The sequence below is a fragment of the Ambystoma mexicanum genome, chromosome 14 (assembly GCF_040938575.1).
Source record: "Ambystoma mexicanum isolate Mex_15411 chromosome 14, UKY_AmexF1_1, whole genome shotgun sequence".
Taxonomy (NCBI): Eukaryota; Metazoa; Chordata; class Amphibia; order Caudata; family Ambystomatidae; genus Ambystoma; species Ambystoma mexicanum.
This window is the reverse complement of record NC_090940.1, coordinates 170837132-170855658: the sequence shown is the minus strand read 5'-3', so window position 1 is coordinate 170855658 and position 18527 is coordinate 170837132. Positions and strand designations below refer to the sequence as shown.

At 52.8% G+C, this 18527-nt stretch overlaps 1 protein-coding gene across 2 annotated transcripts in view; it reads left to right on the top strand.

The window, feature by feature from the left end:
* ZNF106 (zinc finger protein 106) overlaps window positions 1-18527 on the top strand; it is a 693205-nt gene that overhangs the window by 270800 nt on the left and 403878 nt on the right. The gene's annotated exons all lie outside the window — the stretch shown is intronic.

Here is an 18527-nt window from a genome sequence, read left to right as displayed (position 1 = left end):
GCAGCTGGGGATCAGTGCGCCCTCATAGACTGAAGGAGGACCTCACAGGCTTTTTGCGAATTGGGGGGGCGCTTTTGGCGTCTTTGATCTCAGCGGGCCCACGGCCCATCTTGAAACCGCAGGTGGCCAGCGACCCAGGTGAGAGGCCCCCATCCTCGGCTGGCGGGGCGAGTGCCCGCCTGGTGGGCTGCTAAGCCCCTTGCGGGGGATAACCCGCCGCCCAGAAACACCACTGGTGCGACGCCCGACGGCCCGACCCCGGGGCGACACGGGTCCCCCCCAGACCACAGCGGACCCTGTAGTGGGAAGCCAGAAACACCCCATGAGCTGGAAGAAGACCCTACAAACGTTTCGCTTTCAAGAAACAGAGGTTGCTCCCGAGGTCCCACCTCTCTCCGGAAACATAGCCCAACCAGAACCCGCTAGCCAACCTGCAATGACAATGGAAAGAGGCTTCGCCTCCATCCTCCAGGAGATTAGAGAAATGAGATTGGATATCGCCCAGAAGTTCGAGAAGCTAGACCAAAGAGTAGACAAAATCGAGGACAGAGTCCTACAAGTGGAAAACTATCAATCGTCCTCTACATCTCAGGAGGTTCAATTCGGTATGCGGCTCACGGCTCTGGAAAAGAGGGTCGAGGAGAGAGCCAGGCTAATGGACGACTATGAAAATAGGGAGAGACGGAACAATCTAAGGTTCTTTGGGATTCTGGAAACAGAGGGCGAAACGGAGAGAGAGCTGACAAGAGTGGTGAGAGACATCATCACCCTCCTGTTCGCCAAAGAAATGACAACGGAACTCATGTTTGACCGGGTGCACGGAGGCGGGGGAAGGTCGGGGAGCCCCAGATCGGTCCTGGCACGCTTCCACTACTACACCGACAAAGCCAAAGTTCAGGATGCTGCAAGGAAAGCAGGGACGATTAATTATAACTGCGCCCAAATTTCTATTTTTCAAGATCTCTCAGCTAACACTCTAGCTAAACGAAGGATGTGCCGCCCCCTGGCACAACTTCTGAAAGAGAAAGGCGTTCGTTATAAATGGGGATATCCTTTCTCCCTGTCCTTTGAATACTCAGGCCAACGCACAACGCTGGTAACGGAAGAGGACATTAAGGCCGCTATTCAAGACTACGTGGGTGATCCCACCCCCAGGGGGGGCCCAGTTGGCCCGGATGCGCTGAGCAGGGGTACCCCCAGTCAGTCCAACCCCAGAAGGAGGAAAACCGGCGCTAGGAAGTTCAAGAAATTGAATACACCACCGGCTCCAATGGAGGAAGACCGAGCCGAATCGGAGGGGTGATAACGGTGACCCCATGAGAATCATCGGGTCTAAACAACAGGTGGACTCTGGGGACGCTTCGATGGTCGCAACTTTACTATCCGCAAGTATAAGGGGGGGCGGGGGGGGGGTCACGACCACGGGTGCAGTGTGAAACTCCATCCTGGGCTCGGGGAACGGTCGCCCACGGGGTGGTGGGAGTAGCCTGGACCATACATGGTTCGGGTCCAGACAATCGGGAGGGGGGGAAGCAGCTCCGGTTCCTCCGCAAGCAATACCCGAGCCGGGGTGTGCGGATGGGGGGGAAGAGTTGGGGGGAGGGTCTCAAGTTAATGTGCTTTATCTGTGCCTGGCCGATGGGAACCGGCTGGTGGTCCAGCCAAACATCCAGGAATGGAGGGACTACATGGCTGGACGCCTGGGAGGGGGGTGGGGGTTCGTACACAAGTTGGGGTTTTCGGGGTAGGGAATGAGTTGGGAAGCAAGTTGGGGAAATGTTCTAAAAAGGTTCAAGCAGGGAAACCTAGAAAGCAAGGGGGGAGCGACCACGCGACACTGGTGACCAAGAGGGAAGGAGACAACGATCATGGCTGACGACCGACCAGCCCTGGGGGTCGGGACCCTGAATGTGCGGGGCCTCAACACCCCCACGAAAAGATCCCTAATCAGCAGAGAGTTTAAGAGGGCTAAGCTGGACCTACTCTTCATGCAGGAGACGCACTGGGCGAGGGGGAGGGAGCCCAAGAGGCGGGGGGGCGGTATAGAGGAGATATTCCATGCATCCCATAAAGGAAAGAAAAGAGGGGTCGCGATCCTGCTGGCCAAAGGCTTGGGATTTGAGAAAGACTCCATCATCAGAGACCCTGAAGGCCGCTACCTCCTGGTGAGAGGCTCTCTGCAGGGCGCACCCATAACTTTGGCTGCAATATATCCTCCAAACGAGGGCCAGGCCCAATTCTGGGAGGGAGTGGGGGAAAGGCTGAAAACTTTTGTCCAGGGCCCATTGATGGTGGGAGGTGACTTTAACATGGTCCTGGACCCAGCCAGGGACAGACAGCGGGTGGGCGCATTAAACCCTAGGCCTGCAGAAGAAAACGTGTCCTGCTGCTTTCAGAGGGTGAATGAGGACCTGGGCTTGTTGGACACGATGCCTACCCCCCGGACGGGCACCCCCTCATTCTCGTACTATTCCTCCACTCACAAGGCCTTCTCCAGGATAGACCATATTCTCGTGGATGAGACACTACGCCCATACACAGCGGGTTACAGTATAGACCCCGTACCCTGGTCGCACCACGATCTGGTCAGAATCACCTTGGCAGAGGACTGGAGCAGAGAACGGAGGGGACGTTGGAGATGTAACAACGCCATATTGAGAGACGAGGTACACGCCCAGACGGTCCTGGAGGCCATCTCAGAGTTCTTTGAGCTCAACGATAATGGGGTGGTGGGCACGCACACCCTCTGGCACGCCTTTATGGCTACCCTGAGAGGGGTACTCATCAAAATGGGTTCTCGACAGAAGAGGGAGAGGGAGACCCAGGAGAGAATTCTGTGGGGAACAGATAGCATGCCTCCAACCAGGGGGGTACCCAGTACAGGCACTGGACCAGGACCGCGTGGCCACTCTGGAAGATTATAGGCTCCAATTAAAAGACCTGCTCCTCCACAAAACGGAGAGGAGCCCCCGAATGGTCAAACAAAGATACTATGAGAAGGGGGACAGGGCGGATAGGATACTGGCCTGGAAATTGATGGAGGTCCAGAGAAGTAGGATGGTGAGAGGTGAGGGACAGTGGGGGAACACTAGGTTATGACACCCCCCACATAAGTGCAGCTTTTCGCCAGTATTACGAGTCGTTATACGCCTCGGAATATGACGGGGGTGATGCCCAGATCGAGGAGTTTCTCGACTCCATACAGATACCGTCCCTTCCCCGAGAGTTGGCCGAGGGGCTGGAGGGCCGGGTGACCGAGGAAGAGGTGGAGAAGGCGATTAGCGGGATGAAGGTGGGGACTTCCCCGGGGGAAGATGGCTGTTCGGTTTATTTTTACAAGAGGTTCCGCTCATCCTTGTCTCCCTACCTGGCTAAGGTTTTAAACTCGGTATTGGAGGGGGATACTCTCCCCGACTCCATGATGGGAGCCATTATAGTGGTTCTACCCAAGGAGGGGAAGGACCCGAGGGAGTGCTCATCCTACCAGCCTATATCTCTGCTAAACATCGATGTCAAAATTCTGGCCAAGGTGGTGGGTAGGCGGATGGAGGGGATAATGCAGAAGCTAGTCCATGGGGATCAGGTGGGTTTCATAAGGGGCAGACAAGGGTCGGATAACATCCGTAAAACAATAGACCTGGTACATTTTGCCCAAAACTTGAATCTCGATGCATGCGTCCTGTCGCTGGATTCGGAAAAAGCTTTTGATAGAGTTGAGTGGAGATATATGTCCCTCCTTCTCCAGCGAATGGGCTTTGGGACGCACATCTTGAGTTGGGTGGCCGCCCTCTATAGAGCCCCTACCGCAGGGGTCCAGGTAAACGGCCTACTGTCAGAATCCTTTCCTCTTACTCGGGGAACTAGACAGGGCTGCCCTCTCTCCCCCGTTATATGTCCTCACAAAGGAGGCTTTGGCCATAGCGATCAGATCCCACCCAGACATCAGGGGTATTAGAAGGGGGGAGGTGGAATTTAAGCTCTCCCTGTTTGCCGATGACATCCTGGCATATCTGGTGGACCCGGTCACTTCGATCCCTCCCCTTCTGTCCCTGGTCAGCTCCTTTGGGCGGTTCTCGGGCCTGAAGATTAACACGACTAGGTCCGTTCTCCTCCCAATGCGTCTGGTGGATCAGGTACTGGACCCCTTGTCCAGATTTCACAGGATAGCAGTTAGCAAGGACAACGTAAAATACCTGGGCGTCCTCCTCACTAGGGACTTATCGGAACTGGGAACTTCCAATTACGGGCCCATTTTGTCCGAAATCAAAACTGACCTGGGGAGATGATTCTCTCCTGGTATGGCCGGATGACGGCAGTCAAAATGAATATACTACCCCGGCTCTTATATCTCTTCATGGCCCTCCCTACCCGGGTACCCGCCCAAACCTTCATAGACTTGCATAAAGGGGTCCGAGACTTCATTTGGCAGGGGAGAACCCCGAGGGTCGACAGGGCCACCCTGATGCTTCCAAGGGAGGAGGGGGGTTTCGGTCTCCCAGACTTCCAGTTATACTATCATGCAGCACAACTACGGGTCCTCCTAGAACACATGAAGGCAGGCCTGCGGACATATTGGTCGTATTTGGAGGACATGGACGTCCACCCCCTCAAGGTCCGAGATCTCCTATGGTCCCTTCGTAGGTTGATTCCGAAACAAGTACTGTCCCACCCGACCCTGGGGGTTCTTTCGGAGATCTGGAGGGAGTGCCCTCGAACAGCTCATCTTTCATCTTGGCCGTCCCCTATGACCTCCTTGTGGGGGCCCCTTCTGAAATTGGGCAGCAGAGGGTTTAGTCAATCCCAGCGCTGGTCCGACGAGGGCTTGGAATGGGCGGGCCAACTATTCAGGGAGGGCGAGTTCCTGAGTTATGAGGACCTCAGGGATGGGCTGGGAGGTGGGACCCTCTCCATATTCGAATACCTGCGTCTTAAGGGTATCCTCAGCAACCCCGCATGGGGCCCAAACCTGCGGAGACAATTGACTCCCTTCGAGAAGCTCCTCGACTCGGCGACTTCCAGAAAGGGTGCGGTTTCCTGCATGTACACAGTCCTCAACACCCATAACCTTCAGGCTAGGAGAGGTTTCCGTGGGTTCTGGAATGATCTGGCGGGGGAGGAGATATCTGAGGATTCCTGGGCTCGCATTTTTAGGATATCGTTTCATGGCAATCTGTTCACCTCGGACATGGAACATAATTTTAAAATCCTGCAGGGGTGGCACAGAGATCCGACAAAACTCTCGAAAATGTTCACAGGAGTGTCACCAGACTGTCCGAGGGGCTGTGGCCAGGCCGGGACCAGAGGCCACATGTGGTGGCTATGCCCGAAAGTGCAGTCCTACTGGGAATCCGTGAAGGACTGGATAACGGAGGTGACGGAGGTCTCTCTTCCCCTCAATCCGCTGACCATGCTGCTGGGCCTCCCCCCGGAGGAGGTGGAACTGTACCGGTACCCAAGGATGGTGGAAACCATGTTGAGAGCTGGGAGAGTGGCCCAGAAATGGAAGAGCCCGGAAACGCCTTCCAAAGACGAGTGGATGCAAAAACTCAAGAATATGTTTCAGATTGACAAATTGACTGCCTTGGTGAACAATGACTCTTGTTCGTTTCTCGCAGACTGGTATGGGTTCCAGCAGACATGGGGATGGGACGTCCATTAGTGTCGGGACGGCACCCCCGGATGGCCGGGGCGCGATCATCTCTGAACTGGTATACACCCAGTGGGGGGTTCCCACGACCCGGGGCGACATCAGCCTCAAGCCAGCTATAATGCGGGTCACTTGTCGCGTCGCTTCAAAGACAGAGGGTACGGGATGAAAGTCTGGTTACCTTGTAGTTATGTTTGAATTGGATTTGGGGTGGGGGGATAAGGGGGGGAACCATGATAGGGGGGGTCCGGGGTTCATGCATTTTTTGTTTCTTTGTGTTTTTGTCTTTAAAAATGCCAATAAAACCAAAGTTTAAAAAAAAAATAGAAGGCTGAGGTATAAAAAGAAACCTGTTCCACCATTTAGTCTCCGAGCCGTGATGAACACTTTTTAGGAACTCGTTTTTTGTCAGGGCAAAATACCATAGATTTTGTTTTGGTGCCATTAATGGTAAGGCCATTTAGTTCTGCATATTGATGGAGCTTATCTAAGGTGCATTGGAGACGACTAGGCATGCTCTCCAGTATGGCAAGGGCATCTGCATAGCCTAGCCAAGTTATTTTATGGGGGCCTAATCTCAGGGGATTAGCACTGGTGCTCGTTAGTGTCTCTTGCAAATCCCCCAAATACAGATTGAAATGAAGTGGAGCTAAAATACACCCCTGTTTAAGGCCTTGCCTGGTATCAATCAGTTTGATAGTAGCCCCTTGGGAGAGGAACTAGGCTTGACTTTAGTGTTTGAATAGAGTGAGATTATCATTTTGAGAGACCCTAACGGAATACCCCAATAGAATAGATTTTGCCGTAGACTCTCTCTACAATTGGTATCACATGCCAGACTAAAGTCAATAAATAAGCCATAAGTGTGCTGCTTCCTAATGGTCCAAGCATATTCAATGAGGCCAACCAGCGTTAAAATATTGGTCAGGGTTCGCCCCCCCTTTGAAATCCCGTTTGGTACTTCAGGATGAGACCATCTCCCGTAACCCTGGTGCTTAATACCAGTAGCAATACACTGGCGAAGATCTTGGCGGGGCTATCAAGCATGGCCAAAAGCTGATCAGTTGCGTGTCCTGATCCCTTTTTCTAAATTGGTACAATGACACTTTGTTGCCAGGTTTCTGGCATCCTTTTAGTGTGGCTAATGGAGTTGAACGAACGATGCAATAATGCACCGCACCAGTCAGGATTAATAAGAGTATTGCAAATGCCAGGATAGGATAATCTTGGTCAATTCAGGGGGTGGGGCAGGGAATAGTAACAAAATACCTCAGACACTTTGAGATTAAAAAGGTAAGTTGCAGGTTTACCAATAGAATTATTAATAAATATATCCCGTTGTTCATTGCTCACAAAAATCTTCTCAGATAGTGAGTTTGCCACAGATCGAGTCTGTCGCTAAAATTGTGTATGATTTCCCCCAGTCAAAACTTGCCATTTCTCAATTCTCCTGCTATATCTATATTTCGAGGGGATTGGGTCCTCCCGACGTATTCCATATCTATGACCGTAATCACCACAGCTGTGCTGCTTCGGAAAATCATTCGCCCTCTGCGTCCTGCATCGATGACGTCGATACGCCGCCCTCGAGGACCTCTGACTGCCAACGTCACTGGATGTTATAAGTAGGACGCACGACGCCCGTAGCCTCAGTTCCGTTTTTCCCACGAACGTGTCCGCTTCGGAGATCTCGGCGCGCCTCGACTCTTTGGAGTTTCTGTTCTTTATCGGTTCTTCGAACCTGTTCGTTTGTGAAGTATATCCTTCGTGATGTCTACCTCGTCTTGTGAAGAAGTGCGGGGACTGTGGGTCCAAGATGTCGGTGACTGACTCGCACGACGCCTGCCTCTGGTGCCTCGGGGAGGCCCATGACACAGATGATTGTGTCGACTGCCAGTTGCTTACGTCCAAAGCCTTGCGGGAGCGCAAGAAGAAACTGTCGGTAGGTAAGGTGTCCAAGCCACGGAAGTCGAGGTCTGCGGGGCTTTCGACGGACGATTCGAGGGGCGACTCTCCGCATCGTCGTCGGAAGTCCAGTGGGTCTCGGTCCCGGAGTAGGTCCCGCCACTCCTCTGCCTCTTCGAGGCACAGCCGGAAGCGCCGTCATCGGTCGCCTTCCCCGTCCTCATCCGAGGACTCCGCCCGTCGGCGGGTTGCTTATCCCACCAAGCATGCGACGCCGGAGGAATGGGCTTCGTTCGGTAAGAAAATGCTAGCGATTCTCAAATCGCAGGGCACTGGTCCGTCCGTGCCTCCGAGTGGGGTCGGTCGTGATCGGTCGAGAGACACCGCTCGTACGCCTTCGGGCTCGGGTGGTCGGCACGATTTGCGGGAAAAGTCCCGCTCGGACAAGGGGAATCGTTCTCGTCATGCTCGTTCCAGGTCCCAGTCCTCGACGCGCTCGAGATTGTGTGCACCTGTGGTGTCTTTGAGGAAGACGTTGACACCTGTGGCACCGAGGTCGTCGACGGACTCTTTCGAGGCTCCACCTCCGAAGAAGTCGTCGATGCCATCAGCACCCAGGCTGTCGAGGGACACGCTCGGGGCTCCGCCCTCAAGGCCTGTGTCGACGCCGTCGATGCTATCGGCGTCGCCGCCGACTCACTCGATGCCTTTCGAGGCTGTTTCGACGGGGGTACCCCGAGGCACTGTGAAACCCCCTAGAAAGGCTCTGGCCAAGGTCAAGCATGGCTTTGTTCCCCATTCTGTGCCCTCTTATTGCCATCTTGAGTACATTTCAGAGGTGGATGAGGGCTCTGAATGGCATGGTTCCTGATAAGGTGCCAGATGAGATTCTCTCGGGCCATAGCCAAATTGAGGACCTGCGTCAGTCCCTGCACGACGCCAGTGGTCTGGAGGTGGAGTTTTGTAGGCCTGAGCCTGGCACTCATGCCGGCTCCTCGTACCGGCACCTTATGTCTAGGGTCACCGAGTACTTGGGGTGGTCTGCTCCCCCAGGGGATTTTCTTCAGGATGACATTACGGATATCCTCGACCAAGGTCCACCAACTGATCCGGTACTGCCGTTCCATATGGCTCTACAGAGGAGGGTGGTGGCGGCTTGGACTGCTCCGGAGAGTCTCCCGGCAGTGGGCAAGTCTTTGCCGCGAAAATACCGCCCAGCCAGTAGTGACCCCTGCTACTTGACCACGCACCCCACTCCGGAGAGTTTGGTGGTGCAGGCGGCTACGGCCCCAGCAAAGCAGGCGTCGTATCCTACCATCCTTCCTGATAGGGACGACAAGCGTTTTGATGGTTGGGCGAAGAAAGTGTTTTCTTCAGGGGGTATGGCGCTTCAGGCGGCCAACTCCGTGTGTGCCTTGTCTCGTTTCACGCACACTCTGTGGAACTGTGTTTCCTTAGCGGCTGAACATATTCCCGAAGGGGGCAAACGGGATGGTTTCCTTGCTATGGTCCAGGATGGCAAGGATGCAATGTGTGAGGCCGTTCAGTCGAGTTTGGACATGGCAGATTGCGTCAGCCGGTCCATGGCAGCGAGCACCGTAATACGCAGGTTTTCGTGGTTGCGGAAGTCGGGGTTTGCTTCTGATGTGCAGGCCCCGCTCCTCAACATGCCCTTTGACGAACATCTTTTTGGCAGCAAGACTGACGAGAGCCTTGAGAGGTTGCAGACCTCCAAAGCTGCAGCAAAGTCGTTGGGCGCTGCAGTTCGACAACCTCTGCCTTTCGAAGGGATTGTGTCCTCCGACGTATTCCTCATCTTAGATATCTCCTTCCAGCTCTGCTGGCCTCGGAAATTTTTTTCTCTCTAGAGGGCGCTGCGCGTCGACGTCCTCCGAGTCGATGTCCCTCGACAGCCGCCGTATCGACGTCATCCTGCCTATAAAGGCCGCACGCAGCGTCCGTTGCTCAGTTCTGTTTTTCCGCGCTTACTCAGTGCCTCGGAATACCGTTGTTCAGTTCTTAGTCACATTAATCCTATTTACCTCGAGTCATTCATCCGTACTCGATGGCTTCCTCGTCGGAACCGACAACTCCTCGATCCGGCTTCAAAAAATGCCGAGATTGTGGGAAAAAGATGTCGTTGACTGACCCTCATAGAGTTTGTCTGTGGTGTTTGGGAGCTGAACACCATTTTTCGGAATGCGAGGACTGTATGTCCATGACAGCTAAGGCCCTGAAGGAGCGTAGGGGGAAGCTGGAGAAAGGTAAGACTTTTAAAGCTTCTTCTTCGTCAACGAAGTCGAGACACTCGTCTCCTCGTCACCATTCGCGCTCCAGGTCTCGGAGTGGGTCTCATCACTCCTCGAGATCGAAGCACTCGAAGACGAGACGTCGAAGATCCTCTTCTCCGTCTTCCTCTTCCTCTGTTCCGCCAAAAAGAATCCCTTGCCCCACGAAACATAGTTCCCGGGCTGAATGGGAGGAATTCCGCAAAAATATGATGAGCGTCTTCGAGAAAGCGGCCTCGACCCCCTCGAAGACTGCCGAGAGCGATGCTCTGGTCGAAAGACCCGAAGGTCAAAAACGCCGCGAGTCGCAGTACCCGGCGAAGGAAACCTCTCGAGCGCGTCTCGAACCCTCGAGTAGGACTATGACCTCCAAACCTTCCTCGAAGGTTCCGTCGACGCCGTCGACGAGGGTTCCGTCGACGCCGTTGTCGAAGGGACCTTCGACACACGGGTCTGTCGACTCGACGCCAGCTTCGACACCGGCGTCGACGCCAAGAAAAGTCACGGTTACGACACACCCAGTGACTATCCCCAGGTCCTCGACATCGATGGCGTCGAGATTGTCGAGCAGAATTCCAATTCTGTCGAGGGCATCGAGGCCTCCGCCTTTGTTTTCGACGCCACGCTCGAAGCCTTCGACGTCAGCGTCGACGACATCGACGTTTTCGAGACCGATAATGACAAGTTCGGCACCCTCTGCCTTGGAAATGGGATTTACTCCTTTTATGAGTTCAGAACAATTGAGAACTATGTCCTCAATTTTGGAAGAGGGTGAATTGTCTGAACAGGAAGACACATTTGAGTTGCAGGGACCTGTAACCCCAATTAGAGAGGAATTTTCCTCTGAAGAACGCAGGTTAAAGGATCTTCATGATTCCTTACATGAGGCAAGTGGGTTAGACATTTCCCCTGAGGTGGAGTTTGCTAGGCCAGACCCGGGGGAGCATGCTGAAACCCCCTATAGAGCCTTAATGGCCAGGATCACACAGTTCATGGGGTGGTCTGCACCTTCACAATCTTTCCAACAAGATGACCTCACGGATATTCTTGACAAAGGCCCACAGGAGGATCCTGTGGTGCCTTTTCATAAAGCTCTTCAGAGGAAGATCATGACAAACTGGGAAACCCCAGATGTAGTACCAGCAGTAAATAAAAAACTGTCTACAAAGTACAGGGTATCTTCTACAGACCAGAGTTTTTGTCTAAACACCCATCCCCAGAAAGTCTGGTGGTACAGGCAGCATCCTCTACCGATGTCAAGACGGCTTATCCTACCGTCCCACAGGACAGGGACGATAAAAAATATGATGCTATGGCAAAGAAAGTCTTTTCAGCATATAGCATGGCGTTAAAATCTGTTAATGCTACTTGCACCCTTGCTAGGTTCAGCCATACACTTTGGGAGTGTGCTTCTACAGCGGCTGACTGCATCCCGGAGGGAGAAGAAAGGGATGCGTTCCTGAATATTATACAGGACGGTAAAGACGCTATGTGCGAATCCCTCCAGACGGGCAATGATTCGGCTGACAGTATCAGCAGAGCAATGGCGGCAAGTACATCAACCAGGAGATTCGCTTGGTTGAGAAAGTCTGGTTTTGCCCCAGATGTGCAAGCCAGGCTCTTGAACATGCCACCATTCGATGGCTCTTCTTTGTTCGGGAAAAAGGCGGATGACAGTTTAGAGAAACTGCAAACTTCAAAAGCAGCAGCAAAATCCCTAGGAGCTGCAATCCGTCAGACTCCTTTTCGTCCCACAGGAACCTCTGCGAGGGGCAAGTCCTTTCGCTTCTACTCCGCATTCGGAAGAGGTAGAGGACGACCGGCTCAAAGGGGACAACGAAGAACTACCCGAGGTGGACGGGGTAGATATTCAAAAGCCGCAGCAACAGCAGGTGCGTCTTTACCATCGGCATCTGCATCAGCCGCCCCAAAACCACTCTGAGGACTTCCCTCACAGGACACCTGTAGGAGGCAGGTTGACTCAACATCTGGCGGTATGGCAGGCTATCACGTCAGATGCTTGGGCATTGGAAACATTTGCCCAAGGTTACTGCCTGCCTTTCCTACGTATACCTCAGAGTCATCCACCGGGGATCAGCTCTCAGAAAGCTCCAGATCCGCTCCTCTTGCAGGAAATTTTGGACCTGCTAGAGAAAGGTGCCATAGAACCGGTACCTGTAGCGGAGAGGACCAAAGGCTGGTACTCCCCTTACTTTCTCATTCCAAAGAAAGACGGAGGACTGAGACCCATCTTGGACTTGCGAGAATTGAACAATTTCTTCAGAAAAGACAAATTCAAGATGGTCACTCTTTCTCAGATCCTCCAGGCCCTTCAGTTCCAGGACTGGTTGGTATCTCTGGACCTTCAGGACGCTTATTTCCATGTGCCTATCCATCTCAAACACAGGAAATACCTGAGGTTCGCAATTGGCAACTCTCACTATCAATTTCGAGTGCTGCCATTTGGGCTGACCTCCGCCCCGAGGGTCTTCACCAAGTTAATGTCGGTAGTGGCTGCAAGTCTAAGGAGGGAAGGGATTCACGTCTACCCCTACCTGGACGATTGATTGATCAGGGCTGTTTCTCCGGAACAAGCTCAGATCCAGCTAAATCACGTGTGCCACTTCCTTCACAAACTGGGCTTCTCCCTCAATTTAAAGAAGTCACAAATGATACCATCGCAGAGACTCCAGTTCATAGGAGCGATCCTGGACACTTCCCTGGGAAAAGCCTCGCCACCAGAGGTGAGGGCTCAAGATATTCTACAGATGGTTACCAAGTTCCAACATGCCCAACGTCTCCCAGCCTTCGACTTTTTGAGGTTGCTAGGCCTCATGGCATCCTGCATTTTCCTAGTGCCAGGGGCTCGCCTGAGAATGAGATCCCTCCAGTGGGCACTGAGGACTCAGTGGTCACAATTCTCAGGGAGAATGACAGATCGTCTTCAGGTTCCCGGCAGGGTGGCTCGAGACCTTCATTGGTGGGCCTGTCAGGAGAACAGTTTTGGCAACCCTGGCCGGAGATAACAGTAGTCACGGATGCCTCACTCACGGGGTGGGGAGCCCACGCCAACGACTTGACCATCAGCGGTCGTTGGTCTCCATCGGAGTCCAGACTACACATCAACCTGTTAGAGCTGAGAGCCATCAGACTTGCGCTGAAGGCATTCCTGCCAGCTGTACAAGGGAAGAACGTCCTGATAATGACGGACAACACGGTGGCCATGCATTACCTCAACAAAAGAGGAGGCGTGGGATCACTACCCCTGTGCAGAGAGGCGATGCAGCTCTGGTTTTGGGCAATCCAAGAAGGAATCTCTCTATCGGCAGTTCACCTAGCTGGAGAGAAGAACTTGACAGCGGACGCTCTGAGCAGGCAGAACACAGTCTCCCACGAGTGGGAGCTAGCTCAGGAAGTCCTTCAAGAGATCTTCGCCCTTTGGGGAACCCCTCAGGTAGATCTGTTCGCCACCAGCCTAAACAGGAAATGCGACCTGTTCTGCTCAAGGGAATTTCCCCCGAGAGGAGCTCTGGGAGACGTGTTCATAGTGGACTGGGAGTTTCCGCTTCTGTACGTGTTCCCACCGGTCCCTGTCATTCCTCAAATGATCAGGAGGTTGAGAAGATTCCGGCGAACCATGATCCTAATTGCCCCGGATTGGGCCAGGAGAACGTGGTACCCGGACCTTCTAGACTTGTCCATCTGCCCTCCAATTCGACTTCCACTCAGAGAGAATCTACTCTCACAGAAGGGAGGTCAGGTTCTCCATCCAGACATCAAAACCCTCAACCTTCACGCTTGGCTTCTGAAAGGCTGAGGTACAAGGATTGGGACCTCCCTGATGAGGTTATGGAGGTGTTGCTTTCGGCAAGGAGGCCAGCAACAAAGTCTTTATACCGCTGCCGTTGGAAGAGATTTTGCAGCTGGTGTAGAGAACAGAATATCGACCCTTTTTCATGTGGTACACCAATGGTTTTGTCCTTCCTACTATATTGGCAAATTCAGGCCTTCAAGTTGGCACCATTAAGGGCTATCTCGCAGCGCTATCCATCTTTAAGCGTACTGCGTAAGAACCATCCTATTTCAAATTACCCTTGGTAATACAGTTTCTAAAGGGGTTAACCAATGTTTATCCCCCAAGACCATTCCAAGTTCCCCTATGGGATTTAAACTTAGTACTAACTTTCCTGATGGGTACACCTTTCGAACCTCTCCATTCTTGTTCGTTAAGATTCCTTACCCTTAAAACTGTTTTATTAATAGCACTTACATCTGCTAGAAGGGTGAGCGAATTACAAGCTCTTTCTTGTAAACCCCCTCAGACAATATTTCACAAAGACAAAGTTGTCCTGCAAGTGAAGCCTAATTTCCTCCCAAAGGTGGTTTCTGAATTCCATATCACTCAGAAGATTACCCTACCATCTTTCTATCCTCCTCCTCACCCGGGGAAAGAGGAAGAGAGGTTACACAGGCTAGACCCTAGGAGGGCTTTAAGTTTTTACATCAGTAGACTAGCCAGGATAAGACAGGCAGACCAGCTGTTTGTAGGTTACGCAGGTCACAAGCTGGGGTTACCAATAACTAAGCAGACCATTTCCAGATGGATCATTCTAGCCATTCTGGAATGTTATAAACTGGCAGGGAAAGAGCCCCCTCAAAACCTTAGGGCTCATTCGACCAGAGGTATTGCAGCTTCATCGGCCCTCAAAAGAGGCGTGCCGGTTAAAGACATATGTGCGGCCGCTACATGGTCGTCTGTCCATACCTTTACACGTTTTTACAATTTGGATTCCTCCTCCAGTCAAGAGACTAGGTTTGGAAGGGCTGTACTGCATTCTATTCATCAATAGAAGACAGCGTGAAGTCAGTACTCCCTACTCCGATAATAGAATACTGCTATGGGAGCCTATCTAAGATGAGGAATACGTCGGAGGACACAATCCCTTCGAAGAACAAGTTACTTCTTACCTTGTAACGTTCTTTCGACGGGATGTTCCTCCGACATATTCCTCATCGACCCTCCCATCCATCCCCGCAGTTCTACTTCCCTTGTTGTTGCAGCTTACGCTCCTTCAGGGTGATTAGTTTAGTCCAAAAGTATTATTGTGGGCTACAAAACGGAACTGAGCAACGGACGCTGCGCGCGGCCTTTATAGGCAGGATGACGTCGACGTTGATACGGCGGCTGTCGAGGGACATCGACTCGGAGGACGTCGACGCGCAGCGCCCTCTAGAGAGAAAATATTTTCCGAGGCCAGCAGAGCTGGAAGGAGATATCTAAGATGAGGAATACGTCGGAGGAACATCCCGTCGAAAGAACGTTACAAGGTAAGAAGTAACTTGTTCTTTCGTCCTAGGGGACAGCAATGGAGGGGAGGTTCCTTTCGTTATTACTCATCCTTTGGTAAAGCGAGAGGAGCTGCCAGTCAAAGGGGCCACTGTAGGAGTGCCAGAGGTGGAAAACAAGGTATTCGTGGTGCCAAGTCCGCTCGGGCAGTTGCCTCTTTGCCTTTCCATCAGGCAACGCCGCAGCCGCTTCAGCTCAGTCATGAGGCCCTGTCCCATGGTTCGCCGGTTGGGGGAAGGCTGGCACAGCATCTTGTAGAGTGGCGTGCCATTACTTCAGAAGTGTGGGTTCTGGAGATCATAGCTCACGGCTACTGTCTTCCTTTCCGGCAGAGGCCTCACGACAATCCACCGGGGAATCACTCTTTGAAAAGTCTGGATCCGTTCCTTGCGCAGGAAATTCAATCCCTGCTGGAGAAACTGGTGCCTGTAGCGAAGAGGAACACAGGATGGTATTCCCCTTATTTTTTCATTTCCAAGAAAGACGGGGGATTGAGACCCATCATGGACTTGCGCGGTTTGAACAAACTCCTCAGGAAGGACAAGTTCAAGATTATTACTCTCGCTCAAGTCCTCCAGGCCCTTCAACTTCAGGACTGGTTGGTGTCTCTCGACCTCAAGGACGCTTATTTTCATGTGCCGAACCATCCGAAGCACAAGAAGTACCTGAGGTTCGCGGTTGGCGACTCGCACTTTCAGTTTCGGGTCCTGCCGTTCGGATTGACCTCCGCCCCGAGGGTCTTCACCAAGCTCATGGTAGTGGTGGCAGCGCATCTCAGGAAAGGGGGGATTCACGTCTACCCCTACCTGGACGATTGGTTGATCAGGGCACGCTCTCCCGAGCAAGTCCTGGATCATCTGTCAGTCACCTGCCACTCCCTCCACAAGCTGGGCTTCTCCCTCAACTAAAAGAAGCCCCATTTGACACCAACTCAGAGGCTCCAGTACATCGGAGCAGTGCTCGACACGTCCCTGGGGCAGTGTTTTCCCCCCCAGGTGAGGGCTCATCACATTCTGCAGATGGTGCACAAGTTTCAGCTTGCCCAGAGTCTCCCAGCTTTCGAGTTCTTGAGATTGCTCGGCCTCATGGCATCCTGCATTCTTCTGGTGCCGGAGGCCAAGTTGCGCATGAGATCTTTGCAATGGGCACTCAAGCTCCAGTGGTCTGTCCTCCGGCAGGATGTCGGACCCTGTTCAGATACCATCCTCGGTCGCCCAGGACCTTCTGTGGTGGGCCGTCGAAGACAATCTGATGAACGGGGCTCCTTTTTGGCTACCCTGGCAGGAGGTGACGATCGTGACGGACGCATCCCTCACGGGATGGGGAGCTCATGCCAACAAGTTGACATTCAGCGGTCGTTGGTCTCTGTCGGAGTCCAGACTCCATATCAATCTGTTGGAGCTGAGGGCCGTCAGGCTTGCCCTGAAGGCTCTTCTGCCGACTGCGAGGAAAGAATGTCCTGATCCTGACGGACAACACAGTGGCCATGCACTACCTCAACAAAAAGGGGCGGGGCAGGGTCACTTCATCTGTGCAGGGAGGCGATGCAGCTCTGGTTCTGGGCAATCCAGCAGGAAGTTTCGATCTCGGCAGTTCATCTGGCCGGAGACGAACACGAGACGGCGGACGCTCTGAGCAGGCAGAGCGCGATCTCTCACGAGTTGGAGTTGGCTCAGGAGATTCTCCTGGGGATCTTCGCCCTTTGGGGGACCCCTCAAGTGGATCTCTTTGCCTCCAGTGTCAACCAGAAGTGCGAAAGGTTCTGTTCGCGGGAATTTCCTCCAAAAGGAGCCTTAGGAGACGCGTTCGTGGTGGAGTGGTCATTCCAGTCCCCGTCATCCCGCAAGTGCTGCGGAGGTTACGGAGGTTCGGTTCCCGGATGATCCTCATTGCTCCGGCGTGGGCCCGGAGGACGTGGTACCCGGACCTTCTCGACTTGTCCATCTGCCCTCCACGTCGTCTTCCCTACAGAGACGATCTGCTCTCACGGGAGGGGGGTGGTCAGGTTCTCCATCCAGAGGTCAGATCCCTCAACCTTCACGCTTGGTTTCTGAAAGGTTGAGGTAAAAGGATTGGGACCTCACTGAAGACGTGATGGAGTTTTTGCTTTCGGCCAGAAGGCCCGCAACTAAGTCCCTGTACTGTTGCCGTTGGCGAACGTTTTGCGACTGGTGCAGGGGTAAGAATGTGGATCCTTTTGCATGCGACATTCCTGTGGTTCTGTCTTTTTTGTTTTCTTTAGCCCACAGGGGCTTGCAAGTGGGTACGGTTAAAGGTTACCTGGCGGCGCTGTCCATATTTAAGCGCTCGTCTGAAGAGTGTTCTTATTTTAAAATTCCTTTAATTTCTCAGTTTCTAAAAGGGCTCACTAATGTGTTCCCTCCGTCACCTTTCCAAGTGCCCGGTTGGGATTTGAACCTTGTCCTCAAGTTTCTGATGGGTGCTCCGTTTGAGCCTTTGCATTCATGCCCTTTGAGACTGTTAACTCTTAAAACTGTATTTTTGGTTGTGGTCACTTGCGCTCGCAGAGTGAGTGAGTTACAGGCACTTTCAGTTAAGCCACCCTTCACTGTATTTCATAAGGACAGGGTTGTCCTTAGAGTTCGTCCTTCCTTTCTTCCGAAGGTGGTGGCGCAATTTCATTTAGGCCAGAAGGTTGTTCTTCCGGCATTTTATCCTCCTCCACATCCTGGTAAAGAAGAGGAGAGGCTCCATATGCTCGATCCTAGGAGAGCTTTAAGCTTTTATATTTCATGCATGTCCCGGTCAGAGTGGACGATCAACTCTTCATTGGTTACGCTGGAAAGCATTTGGGACAAGCTGTGACTAAGCAGACTTTGTCTCGCTGGATTATTCTGGCTATTTCTGATAGTTACCGCTTGGCGGGTCCTTACCAGTCCAGTCCTTACCCACCGGTCGGCTTGCGGGCCCATTCTACCAGGGTATGGCTGCCTCTACTGCTCTACAGAGGGGTGTACCTATTCGTAACATCTGTGATGCAGCCACCTGGGCTTCCGTCCATACTTTTGTACGTCACTACTCCCTCGATTCCTTCCGTGGGCAGGATCTGACCTTTGGCAAGGCAGTCCTTTGCTCTGCAATTTGATTGGGCATTCTAAATGACTGTAGTCTAAATTCTTTTCCCACCTCCTTGCATTGGTACTGCTTTGGGAGTCTGTAATAGATATGGAATACCTCGGAGGACCCAATTCCCTCGAAGAACAAGTTACTTTCTTACCTGGTAACGTTCTTTCGATGGGATGGTCCGACGACGTATTCCATATCGCTCTCTCCCTGCCTTCAACGCTACAGAATTTCTTATGCGATTGCAGCTTACGTT